Source organism: Penaeus monodon, chromosome 20, assembly GCF_015228065.2.
Source record: "Penaeus monodon isolate SGIC_2016 chromosome 20, NSTDA_Pmon_1, whole genome shotgun sequence".
Lineage (NCBI taxonomy): Eukaryota > Metazoa > Arthropoda > Malacostraca > Decapoda > Penaeidae > Penaeus > Penaeus monodon.
Window position 1 is genome coordinate 21,303,495 of NC_051405.1, and position 618 is coordinate 21,304,112.

The 618-nt window shown below is 32.8% G+C and overlaps 1 protein-coding gene across 1 annotated transcript in view; it reads left to right on the forward strand.

Annotated features, from left to right (window-relative positions):
• LOC119585702 (chloride channel protein 2-like) overlaps positions 1-618 on the forward strand; it is a gene marked incomplete in the record, with an annotated part of 67,264 nt that overhangs the window by 19,537 nt on the left and 47,109 nt on the right.

The window sequence follows — 618 nt, forward strand, 5'->3', positions numbered from 1 at the left end:
TCCAGTTCTAATAGAATCAGGCGATCAAAAAAAAGATATACAGACCTGCAAAACAAGAATAATTTAGTTTTTTAAGTACTGTACGTTTTGAATAAAATTAGATGATTTTTTAAAAAGAATGAATAGACGTAGAAAACGGATGGTTTCGTTTTTTTTCAATACTTATCGAATAGAATTAGATTTAAGAAACGATAGATAGACCAAGAAAACAAGAAAGGATTCGTTTTTTTTAATATATTTAGAACAGATTAAAAAAAAAATAGAAAATAGGAATGGTTTCGTTTTTTAAAATACATTCCGAATAAAATTGGGAGTTGAGAAATAAATGCATCTAGAAAACAAGAACTAGAAAATACGAGTGGTTTCGTCTTTCTAAATACATTTCGAATAGAATTAGAGATTTTCTATTAAAAAACAAAATGGAAAGCAAGAAAGGTTTCGAACTCCGGTGATTAGACCGATAAGGATTGTGTAATTGTACTTACTCGGGAGGCGTGGAAAGCGTGTGTGCTTTGGCGCAGGTGTTCTTACTGGAAGCTGACCAATATCGCCCAAGCAAGCCAAGAGGAAATGGCGAAAGATTAGTTCGGGTTGGCGTAAGGGTTGTACAGTTCCCTT